This window comes from Schistosoma mansoni, chromosome 4 (genome assembly GCF_000237925.1).
Source record: "Schistosoma mansoni strain Puerto Rico chromosome 4, complete genome".
NCBI lineage: Eukaryota > Metazoa > Platyhelminthes > Trematoda > Strigeidida > Schistosomatidae > Schistosoma > Schistosoma mansoni.
Genome location: NC_031498.1, coordinates 15,503,763 through 15,518,513, shown reverse-complemented (window position 1 = coordinate 15,518,513; position 14,751 = coordinate 15,503,763). Strand labels below are relative to the sequence as shown.

General features: G+C 30.9%; 1 non-coding gene across 1 annotated transcript, besides 1 other annotated feature; it reads left to right on the top strand.

Annotated features, from left to right (window-relative positions):
* Positions 1-3,631: 3,631 nt before the first annotated feature.
* Positions 3,632-3,682: a sequence feature (Short protein (Smp_192830, CCD79441.1) was converted to a misc_feature.).
* A 7,496-nt stretch (positions 3,683-11,178) lies between these two features.
* On the top strand, positions 11,179-11,246 carry Smp_001-1.1.1. The gene has a single exon (XR_001974571.1). It is a non-coding gene (microRNA).
* Positions 11,247-14,751: the final 3,505 nt, after the last annotated feature.

The following is a 14,751-nucleotide window of genomic DNA, read 5'->3' as shown; positions in this document are numbered from 1 at the left end:
TGAGTTATAAATCCCCATATCTCTGAATGAATAAAACATCATTGTTTTTATCTGATTAGAGTCAGTCGACAAGAAACCATGAATCTAGTTTTTGTGCCAACTGCCACTCATTATCATAGTGTACATGCAATCTTGAGAAAACTGGATTACTCAGTTTACTAGTCTGGGAGGTTGTTAATAAGCTTTTCAGGCAACGACCAGTTTCCTATAAAATTGATATATTTACATTGATCAACCAGTACTGAATAATTTCTTTTCTGGCTAGCGCTTTTTTAGTGAGTTAGTTTTCTACGCGGATGGAGTCACTAACCCCACGCTCAACCCTCCTCCTTTATCTGGGCTTGGGACCGGCAGTAGCCCCTGGAGGGGCTACGGGCGAAGATGATCGATCACTAATAATAACTAGAAATATATTTTACCATCCCATCACTTCTATTACTCTATTCTGTTTAATATCAAAGATTTACAACCAAAAAAGTATATGTCTTGTATTAGGTGATTTTTCAAGGATTTTATCATGATTATATATGTGTGTATGAGTTGAAAAACTGTGATCGGTTCATTGAATTTTTCATTTGCATACTTATTTCGTATATTATAATTTTCAAAAAACACTATTTCAAAGAAAAGGAATGGAATAATACCGTTTTGTTTCGAAAAAAATATTTTATCTTTGATATTTTCCTCCTAAATTTTATATTAATTTATATAGGTTCAACTATATTTTGCTAAAGATGGATAGTGGCTAGCAGTGGAATCCAGGACGCACGTTTCGTCCTATTTGGGACTCATCAGCTGGATGTACCTATATCTCAGTTGGTATTCACTCTGGGACTCGAACCCAGTATCTTTCGCTTCAAACGCCATCACGTTATCCACTCAGCTACTGAGTCCTGATATTTGGTCAAGTTTAAATATGATATTACCAATTATGAATGATACTTTATAACATTGAAACATTATATAATAATTTCTTAATTATATATAAATATATATGAAACAAATAAACTTCACATTAATACTATATTTTTCTCATTCACACTTATTTCATTTTGGCATACAAAATTAAATAATTTAAAAATTGATTTAAACTAAAATTGTATACATATTTAACATTGAATTTATTTTTTTATTTTGTTTAAAAAAAAGAACAAACCTTATTGTATTCCCATTTGTTAATAATATACACTTTTGTGAATACATTTTGCGTAGGTGTATGTGTGTAGGTGAAATATAATTATTTATTTATTTATTTACAATGAGAAAAAACAAAAAAAAATCAACAATCAATTAATTCATTAATAAGAAAAAAACTTTTTTTTTTCTTAAATAACAAAAAAAACAATTTTTTTTGTAAATTAATGACATTTGTAAAATATAGATGAAAAAATATAAATGTATAGTAGTATTTTTTTTTATAAAATGTGGTTTACCATACAGTCATAATCATGTTCTATATAATTCGCATAGATTGTGTTTGACCTTCTGGTGTTTTCTTTTTGTTTTATCAATTTTAACAGGAAAAAAAAATCCACTTTCTACATTATAACTAGTAGACATTTTCTCACAGAGAGTAACTTGTTTTCGAAATGGAAAAAAAATGGAATAAGCCAATTAATTAACGAGAATTCTATGATATACAATGTAGATCAGACTATTTGTACAAAATTATTTACAATTTGATTCCCTATCCAAACTTATATTGATCAGACATATAGTTAAATAGTAATTTATTTAATTGAGAAAACTGTTCGGAAGGTTTACACACCCATAAACAAAAACGGTATGAATTCTTCAGATGGGACTAAAAATTCCAATCTTTATTTATAGAAATGAAATGTTTTTTAATTTTGTCGCACTATAATTTTGTTCTTATTCCCTCTATAGAATGAAACAGAATGAAAATTCAACTGTATATACTACTAAGTAATACAACACAATCAAGGGGTTTTTCTTAACTATTCATATCATTCATTGAAATTTACTGTCTAAAATTCAATAGACATTTTCGATTAAAAGAAGTGCTTCCAGTGCTTCCAGGTTTTCCATGGTGGTCTAGCTTCAACTAGAAAAGAAGTTCCCCTGTTTACTTTTACATTTAATAGTCGATGTATAAATTTATTCATGAGGTAAAACCAAATTAATTTTTTAATATACAAAGTATGAATTCGGTTATATGAATGATGAACTGAAACTGAATTCTTATTCAGAATGAAATGAAATGAATAAACTGACAACTTCAACAAGGATCAATTTTCAATGTTTATCTTCTTTAACTAAGAAGTGGTTTTAGTATTTCAAAAATTGAAAATAAATTTTTAAATAAATTTATTGTTACGTAATTAACTACAATGTTCAATTGATTTTTTTGATAAATATAAAATGTTGATCAGAAGGGGTTTTGTGGAGATTTCAGTATTTTCATAGTTGATGGCATGAGTCAATTGAAGGACAAAACGGCCATCCAGTGCTTCCAGGTTTACCTTGATGATCTAGCTTCAATTGACTCATGTTTTTAACTATAAAATGTTGAATTTTTTGTTGTTTATTTCCATTCATTTTGATAACCGATCATTTAATAGCCTATAAGTAGTATAGAGATCATTTAAAAGTACAGAATTAATTATAATTTAAGAAGATTGAGTTCATGTATTTTATGAATAATTAACACTGAAACATTTGTTCATAAAAACATTGAATTATGAGAAATAATTCAACTAAAGATGAATGCAGTTTTGATGAAATAACTGATGAAACTTCTTTAAAGTCTCTATTAATTCAATCATGTCGTAAAATATCTGATCATTAGGTTATACTTTCTTCTGAAGATATTGTTGATCATTGACCAACATAACTATTGTCCTTTTTATAGCAACTTAATATATCGTCTATTTTTAACACTTTGAAGTATGGCTATTTTCGAAACGGTTTGTCCATAATGCATGGGTATCAATTAGGAAATGTATTAATTTGTCTTATAATATTACTGTAGTATCAGTTGTTATGTTAAACCCACACAGTTTATTCTAGCTTCCGGATAAGCCAATTTATTTGTTCTTCTTGAGTCACATTTTGACCTTGTTAATTATTCGCTTGTCAACCTTGACTGTTTTTAAGTAAGCATATGTGAGTACATTTCCCCTCTTACACATCACATATCTGTAACTTATTTTAGTCTGACTAAAAATATCGATTCACTGTTACTTAAGAGTTGGCTCACATATTTTCTCCACTGAGTGTCGTTTCGCTTCTCTCTCTTCTCTTCGCTTCGTTCCTCTGATTGTCTGTCCAGATCAATCAATGTGCAAAATATACATATTGAAAAATCCATTTTCGTATTTGATTTATTTTATTCTGTTATTCGCCAACGCAATTTAAGTCGATGAAATTATACGAGGATTGGCAACATGCATATTTCGATAACATTCGTACGATCTACTTGGAGTCAGATATTCGAAAGCCACTAAATCATTTTAAAAAGCATCTGATATGTACGGAATGATGAGATAATTAATTATCAATCAACCTATACCTTAATAATGACAAACACTAACCATCGATGTCTACTTTTGATTATCCTGAAATCGTATTTTTTTTCAACCGTTTCTTAATATAATTCGTGAGCTTTGTATTATATCTGACTTCCTACTGTAAATCTAGTGTTGATTAAATAAGAATTCATTTTTCGTAGTATTCAGTAACGAATCACCCTTCCAATAAACAGGGAACTGTTTTATAAAATCTAGCAGTGAATCAATGATGCACTCTTCTTATTAGAATAAAACTAATATAATTATTTGAATCACTTTATTTAACAGATAATTAGAGTAACTGTTTATTTTTCATGTCATGCGATACTCAACTGCTGTTTTATGGATTCGAATTTAACTCCGAACACCTAGATTTAATTTACCGGCCATCACAGTTAGGTAAGTTGACAGTTTCTTCTAAATTTCATTGTATAAACATAAGTATTGAAAAGTGCTTCCTCACCTATCAAAATAAGTATGAAATTTGATGAATTTTAAAATTAGTACCTCTCTATTCATGTAAAACCCGGGGTTTAACATAATTGATTCGTTTAAAATACTCAACAGTAAATGAATTGTCAACCTTACATCAAAGTAAAAATTTTACGTCGGCTAGAATTATTTTGAAAAAGTTAAACAATAATTTACAATTATTATTATAAGCCAAGATAGTCACGAGCAGTTGAATCCAGGACCCACGTTTCGCCCTATTTGAGATTCGTCAGCTGGATGTACCTGCATCTCAGAGTTGATTTTCACTATGGGACTCGAACCCAGTCTACAGTATGCACATAGGCCAATAACTGACTGATCAATTACAGTCCTAAACATCAATGGGAAGATTCAAGTAAAACAATACCAAGTGAATTTTATTATTATTATCATTTTAGAAAAGGCACAGTCAAATAGTAAATTAAAATCAACATTGTAAATCCTAAAAATAAGTTAATCGTCTTTTGAATTTTGTTAAGAATCATCATAATATATTAAATGTATTCGAAACTAAAGGTGCTTTTTTTCTCAAAAAAAAACAATGTCTAACAGATGAGATAAATAGAAACAAACATCACTGTTGTTATTGCTTGGAGCAGGAGAGATTTAACGATGTTGTTGTTGTTGTTGTTACACAGCCCTGGATACAGTAATAAAAAGAAGATAAGAATATATTATCAATTCAACAACCAAACACATCAAATTGTCATATTGAAGTTGATAATAACAATATAACAGCAATTAAAATAAGGAAGAGACAAAGACTAAACATAGACAAGCTCTACACGAAAATGAAATAGATGACAAATCAAGTTACATCTTTACACTAGTTAGTCAAACTTATAGTAATGGTAAGAATAATAATGATAATAAGTTTAACTATTGTTAATAATATTATTATTATAAATAATAATGTGAGGGTGTATCAAATAGTGTGGTGTGAGGTAGTGGTTGGAGGTAGTTGGCATGACGCTCTGGACCTAGTTATACCTGTGATTTTGAGGGAACTGATGATCCCTGACGGATTTAATCCTGTGTCATCCAGCTTCATAGCCAGAAACGTTACCAGTGAGCTATCCGATCACTGGCTAAATTGCCACTTGGTCGACACAATTCGATCTGAATTACGAAGGATTGATACACATAATCTGGAGTGAAATAAAGTATGGCGGAACAAATGTGAGCATTTATAAACTGCTTTTTATGAGTAAGAAAAGAAGCTCTATTAAATCTGCAGTTTTCTGAATAAATGTGAAGGATGCGGTGTTAGATAGTTACTTGTACTAAATTCTTTTATAAAATATGTCCTAAAAGAAACATGAGAAGTCCTATCTATGTAATGTTTTCCGTGAATACATCAATTTTCATTCAGATTCTTGTAGAATTCATACTCTTTTTGGACTGTCGAATTCCACTCTTCCGTTTCCCTTCACGATTCCAAGTTAGTGCTTGCCTCATGATGCAGTTTGGTGATTTCCCTAATGGATGTCCTATCCAACTCTAACGTCTTTTCTTGATTTCCTCTTCAGCTGAAAGTCTGTTTGTAGGTTGTTGCTGATGTTATCCGACCAACAGACAATCAGTATCTTGTGTAAACAATTGTTTATAAATACTAGCACATTTCTGATAATGATGGTGGTAGTTCTCGAAGTTACAGCTCCGAACAGTAGGATTACCTTAACGTTCGTATTGAAGATTGTTACTTTGATGTTGGTTGACAGTTATTTTGAGTTGAACATATTCTTCAATTGTGGAAATGTAGCTCTTTGCCAATCCTTGCCTTCACATCTGCATCGGATCCTCTTTGTTCATCGATCACGATCACCAGTTACGTGAAAGATTCCACCTATTACAGAGCTTCTCTATCAAGTGTGATCATGTTGGTGTACTCTGAGTTGTATTTCAGTATCTCGCTTTTTCTCGGAAAACACTAATATATGAGCGAAGAATATTCTTTTCAATAAATTCCCTTCGGGTTTTACAATTACATATCCAAATTAAGAGTCCCCAAATTGGCCAGGTTTAAGGTAAGGTACATCGTTTAAAGTTATAGCATGTGAATTTAGGATTGCTAAATAAAATAAAATTGTTAATGTTGAAATGAATAATACGCGATTTTACCTTGAATAAGTTTATCCGTTAAATGAAATTCTGAGATAAATCATTAGAATATGGGTCAGATAAGGTGAGAGCAATATCAGTGCAATTACAAATTAGACCAAATGTTTAACGGAAGACTATATTGTGTAAAACTCTATATGAAATTAATAAGAAATAATAAAATGGGGTGAGTTCTAAATAGATTAGTCATGTATTCGAGAGATTATTAGTGATTATAAACCAACTATAATATTATTAATAATAATACAAAGATATATGAATAAGGATAATAAAGACTAAGAAAGGTTGTAATTGTTTTAGTCAAATTAGATCATTCATTAGTTACAATTACTAATGATCAATTGGCCCTGAGGTTGGAGCGGTTGAAGCTATTTGTTTTGAATACATAGCTCCAGTTCTTTAATTCGAAGGGCTACTGCTTGTGTCGTTTGAAGGACTTAGGGTCTGACAAACTTTAACAAAATTACTGACCCGATAAATAATTGAGAAAGATCATTTTATGCTGACATTATGACCAGTTAGCACTAAATGCGCCAATATCGAGCTGTTCACTTTTTTCACTAGACTTTTGCTTGACCACACTAGAAGGTATTCAAGAGAACTTTCCCAATATAACTTTCTTTCACGAGAGCATTTGAATAGGTTGATACAAAACGAGGTGGTCATTTATCCAATCAATGTTTGGATTATCCTGTTGTTTATATTCAGAACTAAATTTAGATTAATTTTTGCTGAGATATGGCTGTTCCTGTCATTATTCATTCGATAATACTAAGAACGCGATCATTAAAAAACTTTATATTCGTTTAATAGGTTGGCACCTTTCTGAACTCGCGTCAGCGTTCGAAGCGAAAGGTCTTACTTCCCCATCCCAGTACGATAATTAAAACTACCACTCATGAGGACACAGTTGACGAGCCGCTTACAAAACGAAACATGCGTAGAGGCTTTCACTGCCAAAAATTGAAAAATACCGTCTTCATTATTTGTTAGGATTCGAAATTCCCCTACTACTAATACTTAAATTATAATAAAAAAGTCACTATCGACTACCTCCGTTGTGCTTGAAGTAAATAGTTTTTGGGTTTTTTTCGTCTCAGTATGGAGTTTCAATCATCGGATAGAGGAGAGTTCGGTGGAAAGGGAATATATTAGAAAAAAGTGAGAGTTAACACTAAAATAATGAATTTGTTTATTAGTTTCGACATGTTTCATTGCATTAGCCCTATTAAGTTAAACAGAAAATATTGCAAGAGGAAGAAAAACAGAGATAGAAAAGGTATAAGTGAATATTTCTCGTTTAAACATTAAAAACACAAAGTTCAACGAAGGAATCTCTTTTCAAAGAATTCGTTATCAAGCTTTATATATATATATATTAGTTCAGTGAGGAGATATGAACAATGAACAAACACGTGATGTAATAGAAAGATTGTAATATTACATTACATAGTGTAAATAATAACAATAAATGTTGTGTCTGTCAATAACAAGCCTTGTAAAATTAATGAGTTAGCTATGGATTATGATGGGATTGGAGTAAAATAATTAGAATGTTTTTGACACAATATGTATAAACAATAGAGGGGTTAAATTGGGATGAAATGATGTCAAAGGCAATTATGAATAAAATCATGGGGATATTAGGAACAACTAAAGAGAGAAGGAGATATTGATGGAGTTTTGTTCTCTAAGCTTGATGGTTTGGTCGTGGAGCTTTCATCGTCCTTCTGAATGACACCATCAGCACAAACGTCGGGTAGAAGTGAAGAGAAGAAGATAGTTTGGAATGTGAAATAAAATTAAATCATAATAATAATAGTTTAAGGCCATAGTATGGATAAGGAAAAGATGTACCACAATTCTGATTTCATTTCGTAGATAACAAGACATCCTGATGTTTTAAGAAGTTAAATCTTAGTTAAATTGACCGAATTCAATGATCAACCTTAAAATTAACCTGCAGATCAGTGGAGTGATTTTAATCGATCAAATGTTCAATAATAGAACTCATAGCCTCTCTCCTCTTGCCCTTGTAGAACTATATTGGCACATCTGAAGTTCCAAAAATCTATTATATGTACTAAGCACTTGGACAAAAATTGATAGATAATGAAAATTCATGGTGTTTCTCGGGGTCTCTTTAGGTGAATGTACTTTTATTTTTACTGAAAAACATCATGGTCCCAAACAGTGTATAAGTGGGATGTATGATTAATAACGGTTAGAAAATAAACGACCTCAAGTAGTTCAAAATAATCAGTAAACAACTTCAGAACGGTTTACTGAAGCACTTATTACAAAAAAAAACCAAATAAAACTTAGGGATTCACAGGCCAACGGCTGTAAACTTATCATTGCTATGTTTATGTGATGTTATTATGAATCATAATTAACTAGTTTGTGATCATTTGGAAAGAATTCATTTTTTTTAAAATAATAAAGTTATATTATTCCACTTCACTTGTAGATCTTGCTTTATTCCAATCCACAAACTGAACTAATTATATAAAATTGACTCTCCAATAGTTCAAAACTGTATTATTCACTGCTATAAACTAGGTGCTTACTGTGATCTGCCACCGAATTTCAAGCATCAAAACTAGTCCAATACACTATTGTTTTAACTGGTTTAAACATATATTACAAAGACAATAACTAGGATTGATTTAACACTATAATTAAAATAATATTATCTTTATAATTCAATGATTATTTAATTTAAAACCATATATTGCACTCCAAGTTTATTGGATGATAATTTCGGTGGGTAATGGCACATAGTAATTATTGATGAATCGAAATGTGTAAAAGTATTTTGTTTTAGTTCGAGCTAAATAAGTAAATTGTTGAATTGAAGTATATTAGTTAATTTATGAGAGAAAAACTATTTCAATTCCACGATAGGACACACATTGAGAAAAGCGCCTAACTGTGTCACAAAGCAAGCCCTCATATGGAATCCAGAAGGTCAACGGAAAAGAGGAAGACCAAAGAACACATTGTGCCGTGAAATGGAGACAGACACGAGAAGAATGAACGAAAATTGGATAAAACTAGAAATGAAGGTCCAGTACAGAGTGGGTTGAAGAATGCTGGTCGGCGGCCTATGCTCGATTGGGGGTAACAGGCGTAAGTAAGTAAGTATTTCAATTCCATACAACTCTATTTTTACCTATTCTTTATACGTTGTATTAGCGACTGAAAATTATTCAGATTTGAAAAGTATAGTGTAAACTAAATGCTTATAATGTATTTGAATGAAAAATACACATTTACATCATAACAATGAAAGAAATTAGTAATTGGTAAAGATTATTTAAATTATTATTATAGTTTCTATGCAAAAAACACAAGTTTCCTATTCAATCAGCTTATTATGTATGAATAAAGTGGATATTTGAAATTTATATCACCATTTCTATGATGGTGTTACTTTCTTTAGTTATCTTAGTCTAACATGGGTTTATATTTTCCATATATATGCCTGCTAAAGTCGGCTACTTAAGTAAGAAATTTAAGAGTAGGTAGAAAGCTTTTACTGGCTAACCGAGCTGAAATATATCCACAACTAAATTATAAATATATATCTTTCTCCCTCTAATAAATAAAACTATATTTTTACAATAAACACTATAGTTCTAGAATTTCTAACAGGATGTTATTGATTTCCATTTTAGTTATACCGCTGCAAATTGATCTACGGTTACATAACAATCGAGCATTAAACAGACTTGACACTGATCACTACTCAGTGATTATTGAATCTAAATATTTCAGTCCTACAACAGGTCAGTCATAATCCGAAAGGTTCAGTGATAACATCACAAATTATGAGGTAGAGATGCAGTGTTGAAATTAAAGATAGGTATTTCCTACGTGGCAAAAATCATAGATTCAGGATGTCCTAACAACTCCCTCTAACCACTTGATGCAATTATATCAGCTCACATTAGTTTTCGTTGAAAAAAGCTCTTTTACATCAAGTTCTAAAGATTTACTGAATAAGCTCATGACTAAACTTCGCCACATATCATACACTATGGTTATTATATCAAGGATTCTTATTCAGCCGAAGATGGTTTTAATTTCTTTTCAATACTATTAACCTTAAGTTATTATTGTCGTTTACAAAATTGCAAAACAGGACCGCTGAGACACAACTGTCTAAATTTTCCTGTACAAGAATAACTTGAGGTTCAGTTCTGAGATCTACTTCGTTGTTCTTTTTGCAATAATAACTATGATTATCAGTATAGGGTTTCGGAGATTGTTGATTTTTCATTAAGATCATGAACGGATCAATGTTAGACTACCATTGGATCCTATTTCTGTTGTCTAGAGGTTAAGCGTCCACTTCAGACCGAAGATCCTGGGTTCGAGTTCCAGGTTTTCAATGATGGTCTAATATTGTTCGGTTCATGAAATCACTAATAATAATAACTACTATTATTATTTAAATGTCTAGATTGTACCAGAAGTCTTATCAATGTAAAATTAATTATTCATATTTTCATTTGATATTTTTTTACCAGTTAAACAAATCGTTTGTTTTCGGTTTATAGATCCTTTCTTTTCTCCTTCTGTACAATTGTTTGATTGTTTATTTGTAAATAGTTTGTTTTTGGGTATGAACACAATGTCATTGATTGTTATTTACTTTTAGGAACGGGCGGGAAAAACTACTATGATTGTCTCTTCTTCTTCTACGTTTTTTTGTTATTTTTGTTAGTGTGATTTGTTTGTTTGTTTGTTATTGTTAGTATTATTATTACTATTCTAACGATAAATAAATGTTTGAAATGTGTTTGTTTCATGGTTTACTCATTCAGTGTATACTTCTATGTGTAGTTCATAAATGTATGTTGATATAAAAGGCAAAAATAGTGCTAGAAACAATTATTTATTCATTCACTTAGTACACTTACACACTAGCACAGCTGTGCCAGTAAAGTATTAATATAATATATATTAGTAGTCATTATAATAGTGGTAATGGTAGTAACAATAATAAAAGCATATAAGACAGATATGCCAAAACATTTTTCTTTCCATTTCTGATAAACATCAGGCTGTTTCTGTGTTTAGAAAAAAAAATGTTTTAGTCAATTTATTAGTCACAGTTGTGATTACTCATATTTACGTAAATATATATAAATGAATAAATAAATATTCATATATTTGTATACTATACTTGCAGTACATTGTTTCGTATTTTACCGTCAGAATTGTCGAAGTATATTGTTTTGCTAGACAAAATATACGCGATTGTTTTAAGCATTGAATTCACCTGCCAAAGTAACCAATTACCTTGTGTTTGTTGAATCGCGTCTGCTTGTTACACTTTGAATTACTGAACCCAACTCTTATTTTCGTTTGGTAGATCATACTGATTGTTAAAAGATTGAATGTGGATTGCATGGATGAGTTTGTTTATGTATGTAATATTGAAACAATTTACATGTAACACTTAAAAGTATGAATAAACCCAAGTTAACAGATCTTTTCTCACTCAAAATTATTCTATGCATACTTAATCATTGTTTGATAAGATAGACATCCATAGGGTTATTGGTTTTAGATATTGCAGTTACCCAACATTCTCGTGTGACCATAAATCCGTATTTAAACATATAAAATGAACTGAAGTTAGTCATTTGAAAATAAAATTACGAACTGAAAAATGACACAATCAAAATAAAAAGTGGATGGAATAAAAGAACTGAAAGACTTCAAGATATCAAGCTGATTCCTCTTGCCTAAAAAGAAATATCTTGAAATAACACTACTGAAAAACTTTGTTCAGAATAAGTAAAAACACAGTGGAGCTGTCTTGACATTCGTATTGGAAATTCTGATCTTGATGTTGGTTGACAATTGTTTGAGTTCCAGATGTTATTCAGTTGTAAATATGCTGCTCTTGCTTTGCCAATCCGCGTCTTCACATCTGCGTCAGATCAACCGTGTTCATCAATGATGCTGCCTAGATTTGTAAAGGTTTTCACATCCTCCAAAGCTTCTCCGTTAAGTGTAATTCGATTGGTGCATGCTGTTTTCCCTTTCTTTATATTGAGACCTACTGCTGCTGAGGCCGCTGCTACACTGGTCGTCTTCTCCTGCATTTGTTGTTGCGTGTGTGATAGAAGATCCAGATCATCTGCGAAGTCTAAACCATCCAGCTGCATCCTAGCTGTCCATCCCATACTGTGCTTCCCTCCAGATAGAAAAATACAAGTATTTAATTGTACAACAAATAATTTGGAATTTTCATTACAATGCATCATGATCGTATTTAATTGATGAGATGACCTCGGTTATATTTGTGATAATTATTTTTTTGATGCAAAGCTCTGGCTTTTTGATCCTAATAACAATTGCTTCAACCGTCTGCCAGATTCTCAGTTTGACGCAATTAGGAGCTGTTAACCGTTTTAACTACACCTTTGCTTAACTACACTGCTGGGTGCTCACGAGCCTGAATGTACAAATTCCTAGAACATTCGCCAATATAACTTGCTCCGCAGGAGCAGTTGAATGGATAGATGCAGAAAGAAGTGGCTAGTCTAGGCAAATTATCTTTCAACCTCAGAGTGATCACTGGACGTGTGGAAAACATTAGTTGTAGTTTACCTGCATTAAAAGTTTTTTGGATTGATTTACGTAGATTCAGTCTCAGTATTTTATTAGGTGCATCGCCTCTGAATCGTGAGCGTATATACAGAGGCATTTTATCCACGGTTAGACATTCTATATGTTCTCTTTTATTGGCTATTTTTTTATTTATAAATTTTCCCGGATGTCCATTTTCTTTCAGAGTCGTGTACAATGCCTTATTTTCATCTTCGACCGCATCTAGAAATCAAATGGTCTTGATTCTACGGTTCAATGTCTTAATCAGGTTCATTTTGTATTGTAATTGATTTTGTTGATAAAAGCAGTTTACTACATCTAAAAAAGTTGTATTCACTCTTGTTGGTCACTTAAAAGTAACTGATATTATATTCTTAAGTTTTCAGTGATTATTTCTAAAATTACTTCAGTCAATTTATAATGTTTCCACTGATTTGTGCAACTTGTTATACAGGTACATTTTATTCGATGCATGAAATAACTATGATACCATATAACATATATATTTTAATTTCATCTGACAAAACTATTTGATGAAGAATTCAAACAGTCTTTGTTGATGTTTGACAATGAATGTAAAGTGTAATTTCAGGACTGTCTGTAAAATTTCCTACCTCCTACTCAATTTTATGATCATGTAAACTATCGCTAATCATTGTCAGTTATGTTGATAACCGAGTTACATGTCATTTTATAAACATACATAAGAATAATGATCATAGAAACCATCTTTTTCTACAACTTATATCATCATTTCCTTTGTTTAACACATGGTAGCTAAACTTATATTGGTTTTTTTATATTGCAAATTTATAGGATATAAATAAATGACAAATAATTTGTCTAGATAACAGGTTCTTGGTCTGTTCAAAAGAAACTTATTTAACTATTTCTTTTTTGATCATTTCTTCAGTTTTGTCTTGGTATATCTCCTTTTAAATACTGTGTTATATTTACATTATTATTGTGGAGAAAAAAAACTAGAGAAGCTGAAAATTGTTTTTAGACGGAATGGAAATTTCGGAAGAGATAAACGCTAGTAAACAGATTAAAAATTCAACTGTTACTGACAGTTTATTGATGTCTTTAAATAGTTCATATGGACTGTTTGTTTTTTATAATTTCACATCCATCGAAGCATAAATACAAACCTAGATGTACGTATGTTCATGTAACTACATTCACGTTGCTCTTACATGTATCCCTATTTACATTATACGTATATAGTATACCTGTGTACATGTGTGGTTTATTTTCAATGTCGGAAATCTAACAGACAGAAAGTCTGCGCAATATTTGGCATTGTTCGATATAACATTCTGTTTACATCTACTTAAGAATGAAGTGAGAAAGAAAGAAATAACTAATTAACTGACAATTTTACAGATTATATACAAAATACTTTCCAATCTATAGTATAATTGAGATTTTTAGCTAACTAGTGTAGACCCAATTTATAAAGTACAAACACTTGGAAATAGTATATCAGGTTAAATGTAAATGAAAATTTACTCGCCTATTTGTCAGTTGTTGAGACATAAGATTTGATTTCTAGCCAGCTTAAGACTTAATTTAGTCATCTGTAAAGACTAGACTTGTTGAATAACTAATCTGACAGAATATAGACAAAAACATAGCAATATTCATTCATTTTAAAATGTTGTGCTTGAAGTCGACCCTACTGATATAGTCTAAATGGTGATTAAAGCTTTGTAGCTAAACAGTCTGATTCAGAGAACTTAACGTCACTTACCTACTTGGATTTAACACTTATTGATAGACAAGCATCGATAAATGAAACATTCAATATATATATACATAATTATTGCATTAAACGATATAATAAAATTATCTTTTTTCTTCTAACTTCATCCATTTTTAGTGTCAAGATAATACATGAAATCATTTTCATTTATATAATGAATGGATCAATGTTGGACCACCATTGAAAACCTGAAAGCACTGGACAGTTGTTTCG